Source organism: Ranitomeya imitator, chromosome 1 (assembly GCF_032444005.1).
Source record: "Ranitomeya imitator isolate aRanImi1 chromosome 1, aRanImi1.pri, whole genome shotgun sequence".
NCBI classification, from domain to species: domain Eukaryota; kingdom Metazoa; phylum Chordata; class Amphibia; order Anura; family Dendrobatidae; genus Ranitomeya; species Ranitomeya imitator.
The window spans coordinates 452146844-452152987 of NC_091282.1; positions in this window are offsets into that span (position 1 = coordinate 452146844).

Here is a 6144-nt window from a genome sequence, read left to right on the forward strand (position 1 = left end):
GCAGTGTACCGGCCAGATCGGAGGGCTGGGGGGGCGATCGGTGGGGTGGGGTGGGGGCACACTAGTATTTCCAGCCATGGCCGATGATATTTCAGCATCGGCCATGGCTGGATTGTAATATTTCACCCGTTATAATAGGTGAAATATTACAAATCGCTCTGATTGGCAGTTTCACTTTCAACAGCCAATCAGAGCGATCGTAGCCACGAGGGGGTGAAGCCACCCCCCCTGGGCTAAACTACCACTCCCCCTGTCCCTGCAGATTGGGTGAAATGGGAGTTAACCCTTTCACCCGATCTGCAGGGACGCGATCTTTCCATGACGCCGCATAGGCGTCATGGGTCGGAATGGCACCGACTTTCATGACGCCTACGTGGCATCATGGGTCGGGAAGGGGTTAATTAGGCCTTCGTCCACATCTCCTCATCCACTGCCACTAGACCCCAAGGTTAATGTGTTCTGTGCTGCTACAGCCAGTCCAATTTTTGTCTATGATGCCCATAAAATATTTGTTAAAAATGTACTCCCCGTGTGGAAATGTTTGTCAGCCCAGGCACTTCGTGTATGGGCATTACAAGTCTAGGAGATCTGCTCCTTTACATTGGGCATAGTTTTTTATGAGGCCTTCATCAATGTCTCCTCATTCTCCGCCACCAGATCACTAGGGTTAACGTGTTCTGTGCTGCTACAGCCAGTCTAATTTTTGGCAAGGGTGTGTATGATGCCCATAAAATAATTTTTAAAAATGTACTGCCCGTGTGGAAATGTTTGTCAGCCCATGCACTTCGTGTATGGGCATTACAAGTTTAGGAGACCCGCTCCTTTACATTGGGCCTAGTTTTTTATGAGCCCTTCATCAATGTCTCCTCATTCTCCGCCACTAGATCACCAGGGTTAACATGTTCCTTGATGCTACAGCTAGTCAATTTTTTGGCAACAGTGTCTATGATCCCCATAAGAAATTGTTTAAAAAATGTACCGCCCATCAGGAAATGTTTGTCAGCCCATACAGTGTATGGGCATTACGAGTTTAGGAGACCTGTTCCGTTGTAATGGGACATTTTTTTAAGAGGCCCTCCTCCATGTATCTTCCAAAGTGTGCGCAAATTTGGGTCAAGGTGGCCCTTGCATTCAATGCATAAGGAAACTGTATGGCAGGACGAACTGAAGTGGGTTTTCCTGTGGCTATCCAGTACCTGGGTTCAAAGATTTATTGGGGTGCATATGACTTGATAGCAGGGCAGGCCTTGCATTCAATCCAACATTTTTTCAGGAAGACCTCCTGTACCTCTCGTGAAAGGGCTATTGTGGTGCGTTATAATTCTTGGCAGCCCAGACACTCTCTGCATAGGCAATAACAGCATAGGAGACCCACTGTTTAATAATGGCCCTTTAACCCTGCTGTTCTGTTCGCATTTGCTATACACTTGTACTGTTCCCGGGTCAATACGACCCGACCTATTAATTCTTGATTTTTAGCTACTCTAAGTGTTTTATTTGAATACTTTTTTCATTATTATACTGTATGTGAACATGGTTGATCATAAACAAATGAAAATTTTAAATTTAAACAATAATTTTTTTTTTTCATAAAAAGGTTACACAGGCTTTTTACAATTATCTTTGATTGTTGGCATTCTGCACACAAATAACAAATAAGCTGTACATTACTAAAACATGAAATTGGCTGTTGCTCCTCCACTTCTGGGGGTCACTTTTCTGCTCTCAATATATGGCCTAACCAGGGATTTGCCCAATTCCTCAAGAAATAATCTTCTTTTATGCAGCTTATTCCAGTCCCAATCGGGGTCGATTTCTCTCCATAAGACAAATGCATTGTATGCAGAAACATCCGGTATGTTATAAAATAAAATCATTGGCCACCGATTGGTTTTGCGTTTGTATGTATATGTTGATATTGCTTGGTCTAAAGTATCAACTGCTCCCTTTGTGGCATTATAATCCAAAATAATGTCCGGCTTTCTGTCTTCTCTATCACTTATGGCATTGTCATGGTGCATTGTGCTCACTAGAATTACCTGCTTGGGTTTTTTTGGAACATAAGAAACAACAGTTGTATTTCCAGAAAAAAAAGTAGAACTGTACACCTCTCTTGCTAAGGATACCTTGCGGTAGTTCAGGTTTGTTTTTTCTTATAGTACCTAGCATGGTAAGTTGTTTTTTCTTCAACATCTGGTCTAGTTGAAAAGATGTAAAAAAGTTGTCACATGTGACATTTTGTCCTTTTAGTCCATGAGTCAAATCAAGAACAACACGCATACCCTGATTTTTTTCAGGTCTTTCACCAGGGGTTTTTCCTGTATACACTTGAACATTTAGAGCATATGAACTTTTGCTGTCGCAAAGTGTCCAGATCTTGATGCCGTATTTTGCTGGGTTACTTGGTATATATTGTCTGAATGGGCACCTACCTCGAAATGCCACCAGTTGCTCATCAACAGTTACATTTTCACCACTATTATACAATTTTGGTAGAATCTCTTCCCATTAATTCCAAACATTTCTAATAGGTGCTAGTTTATCTTTACATAGTAACATAGTAACATAGTAACATAGTTAGTAAGGCCGAAAAAAGACATTTGTCCATCCAGTTCAGCCTATATTCCATCATAATAAATACCCAGATCTACGTCCTTCTACAGAACCTAATAATTGTATGATACAATATTGTTCTGCTCCAGGAAGACATCCAGGCCTCTCTTGAACCCCTCGACTGAGTTCGCCATCACCACCTCCTCAGGCAAGCAATTCCAGATTCTCACTGCCCTAACAGTAAAGAATCCTCTTCTATGTTGGTGGAAAAACCTTCTCTCCTCCAGACGCAAAGAATGCCCCCTTGTGCCCGTCACCTTCCTTGGTATAAACAGATCCTCAGCGAGATATTTGTATTGTCCCCTTATATACTTATACATGGTTATTAGATCGCCCCTCAGTCGTCTTTTTTCTAGACTAAATAATCCTAATTTCGCTAATCTATCTGGGTATTGTAGTTCTCCCATCCCCTTTATTAATTTTGTTGCCCTCTTTTGTACTCTCTCTAGTTCCATTATATCCTTCCTGAGCACCGGTGCCCAAAACTGGACACAGTACTCCATGTGCGGTCTAACTAGGGATTTGTACAGAGGCAGTATAATGCTCTCATCATGTGTATCCAGACCTCTTTTAAGGCACCCCATGATCCTGTTTGCCTTGGCAGCTGCTGCCTGGCACTGGCTGCTCCAGGTAAGTTTATCATTAACTAGGATCCCCAAGTCCTTCTCCCTGTCAGATTTACCCAGTGGTTTCCCGTTCAGTGTGTAATGGTGATATTGATTCCCTCTTCCCATGTGTATAACCTTACATTTATCATTGTTAAACCTCATCTGCCACCTTTCAGCCCAAGTTTCCAACTTATCCAGATCCATCTGTAGCAGAATACTATCTTCTCTTGTATTAACTGCTTTACATAGTTTTGTATCATCTGCAAATATCGATATTTTACTGTGTAAACCTTCTACCAGATCATTAATGAATATGTTGAAGAGAACAGGTCCCAATACTGACCCCTGCGGTACCCCACTGGTCACTTCGACCCAGTTAGAGACTATACCATTTATAACCACCCTCTGCTTTCTATCACTAAGCCAGTTACTAACCCATTTACACACATTTTCCCCCAGACCAAGCATTCTCATTTTGTGTACCAACCTCTTGTGCGGCACGGTATCAAACGCTTTGGAAAAATCGAGATATACCACGTCCAATGACTCACCGTGGTCCAGTCTATAGCTTACCTCTTCATAAAAACTGATTAGATTGGTTTGACAGGAGCGATTTCTCATAAACCCATGCTGATATGGAGTTAAACAGTTATTCTCATTGAGATAATCCAGAATAACATCCCTCAGAAACCCTTCAAATATTTTACCAACAATAGAGGTTAGACTTACTGGCCTATAATTTCCAGGTTCACTTTTAGAGCCCTTTTTGAATATTGGCACCACATTTGCTATGCGCCAGTCCTGCGGAACAGACCCTGTTGCTATAGAGTCACTAAAAATAAGAAATAATGGTTTATCTATTACATTACTTAGTTCTCTTAGTACTCGTGGGTGTATGCCATCCGGACCCGGAGATTTATCTATTTTAATCTTATTTAGCCGGTTTCGCACCTCTTCTTGGGTTAGATTGGTGACCCTTAATATAGGGTTTTCATTGTTTTCATTGTATCTTTAGCTCTTCTTTCCATTCTATCTGTTTTAGAATCAAACCGCAGCACTCTAGAAATTTCATGAAACCTTTCAAGACACATTGTAGCTCTAAATATGTGGCGACCGGTTTCGCAATTCCACAAACTTTTAGTTGATTCACCATAAGATTTGTATACTCCCGCTAAAAGATGTAAACCAATATAAGGATTTAGAGCTGTCACATCTAATTTCTTCCATTTATCACCATAAACTACTTGTCCCTCAATGTTTGTCATTTGTATTATAATATTTAGGATAGTCATATTTAGGAACAATACTGTAGAACAGTATAAAATGCTATCGGGTCATATTGACTCGAACAGTACAAGTGTAGCAATCATCATGTAGCAAAAAGTAAACAAAAAACAAAAACAAAAAAATATATAGAGCTCCACAAATGAGGAGAAGTCAAGATACCACTAGTTTCAAATCCTCATATAAAAAAATCTACAGGGTCTCAAAAATCATTTCGGGTCATAGTACAGTACAGCAGGGTTAAGAATATTAATTCCACCTGATGTCCCTCTAAGAATAGGCTTTGTGAATTTAAGAGTCCCTCCTTCATAAATGAAACAAGATGTGTCTCCTTATGTGTCACACACCACATGGCCAGCTAGGGGTGTTAAATGTTACAATGACATTTCCCAGTGAATACATTTGTATTGGTTAAAAGCAATGTTAAAGTTGAAAAACGCTTCAAAGACGCTGCGTGTTAACAAGTGGTGGAGGAACATTTTGGTCTGAGGTAAATTATTTTGCCTTATATACAAGTCATTAGCCTGGAAAGGATGTACCATAACATATTTCCCTGCAAAATCATTTTGTTTTTGTTTTTGTGTGTTTTTTGGTGCACCTGTAAAAATGGCGTGAAATTCTGACAACATTGCTTACAGCTGTGATTGAGGAGTCAGAAATGCTTCCTGGGGTGACCCCCATGGTGTTCCTGTGTCATTTGAGCACTGTTTCCATGATTTTCAGACATTTTTACACCTTAAAAGGACACCAGGGGGGATTGAGGTAAAAAAAATCGGGTTTCCCATAGACTTACATTGGGCTCGTTGCTCGGGTCGAGTACCCGAGTATTCCAATTTGCTCAACCCCGAGCAACGAGCACCCGAGCATTTTAGTGCTCGCTTATTACTATTTATAATGACTCTCTCTAATATATGAGTTTCTCTTTTTGTATTGAAGAACTGAAATAAATTAACTTTTTGATGATATTCTAATTTTGTGAGATGCACCTGTATATACAACACAATAACTGCAGTAAAATAAACAAAACTCAAATCTTCTAAGACTCTAGTGCAAAAGTCACAAATAACCCCAATACTGTGAAGTCATGATCTTCCACATGCAATGTGCTTAAATCGAAAAGATGCTCTATAAACTAAGTAATAATATATGAAGTAAGACATATCTGTTTAATGAAAGTGTAAGGATGTAAAACCATTCGCTAAAGAGGTGAATTTTTCCTATTGTTTGGTTTGTATTATGTATATATTAAATCCTATAATTTACAGACGCCAAGGACTTTCTTACACTGTTGATTAAAATATTGTATATGCTTAGTTTTGCATTTTACATTCCTCACGTTAATGAATATTGTGAATGTCCTGTGTGATTCTGTTTTCTATGTTGTAAATTAATAGTATCAAAAGTTCCCTACCAATGGGTTATTTTAATTGTAATTTATTTAAGCAAATATCTGGAGTCTACAGCAAATATTTAACTTACATTACATTAATTCTACATTGTGAGCCTGGCAATGGTGGTTTTCCTATTTGGATATAGGAAAAGTGCAGTGCTACCATGTTTGATGGGAGGTGCATTCAGTAGTTATCATGGGTGGCGACAGAATGGGGATATAGGCATAGTTGTTGTACCAAATGCCAAT